The sequence below is a fragment of the Brassica oleracea genome, chromosome C9 (assembly GCF_000695525.1).
Source record: "Brassica oleracea var. oleracea cultivar TO1000 chromosome C9, BOL, whole genome shotgun sequence".
NCBI classification, from domain to species: domain Eukaryota; kingdom Viridiplantae; phylum Streptophyta; class Magnoliopsida; order Brassicales; family Brassicaceae; genus Brassica; species Brassica oleracea.
The window spans coordinates 21,440,615-21,441,623 of record NC_027756.1 but is presented as its reverse complement, the minus strand read 5'-3'; positions in this window follow the sequence as shown (position 1 = coordinate 21,441,623).

Genomic DNA, 1,009 nt, shown 5'->3' with positions numbered 1-1,009 from the left:
TTCTAAACAACTCGATAAAATGATGGAGGTTTATATCGACGACATGCTCGTCAAATCCTTCCAAGCAAAGGATCATGTATCACATATCGAGGAATGTTTCGCGCAGTTAAATTCCCATAACATGAAGCTCAACCCGACAAAATGCAGGTTTGCCGTGGCATCAGGGGCTCGAGGAATGTTTCTCGCAGTTAAATTCCCTTAACATGAAGCTCAACCCGACAAAGTGCAGGTTTGCCGTGGCATCTGGGGAATTCCTCGGCTACCTAGTCACATTCCGCGCCATCGAAGCTAATCCAAAACAGATCAACGCACTGATCGAGATGGCTTCACCGAAGAATAAGCGGGAAGTCCAAAGGCTTACTGGTAGAGTCGTGGCACTTCACCGGTTTATTTCACGATCGACAGACAAGTGCCTGCCCTTCTACGAAGTCTTACGGGGAAATAAAAAATTCGAATGGTCAGAAGAATGCGAAAACGCTTTCCAACAGCTGAAGCGGTATTTAGCTTCCCCTCCAGTCCTCGCAAAACCCGTGGAGGGGGAACCTTTGTTCTTGTATATCGATGTATCGGCAACAGCTGTGAGCGGCGTGCTGATCAGGGAAGAACGCGGCGAACAGAAACTTATTTTCTATATAAGAAAAACCTTGCTGGATGTCAAATCTAGATACCCGCTAATGGAAAAATTAGCATGCGCGGTCGTAACATCGGCCCAAAAACTAAGACCATATTTTCAATCCCACACGATCGTCGTCCTCACGACTTTTCCCCTACGAACAATTCTGCATAGCCCGAGTCAATCCGGCCGGTTGGCCGAATGGGCGGTTGAACTGAGCGAGTACGATATCGAGTACCGACCGAGATTAAGCGCAAAGTCACAAGTGCTTGCGGACTTCTTGGTCGAATTACCGACAGAGACCATAACCAACGGGGAACCAAATTCCACTTGTCTCCTTCACGTCGATGGATCCTCGTCCAAGCAGGGATCAGGCATCAGAATTCGCCTCACATC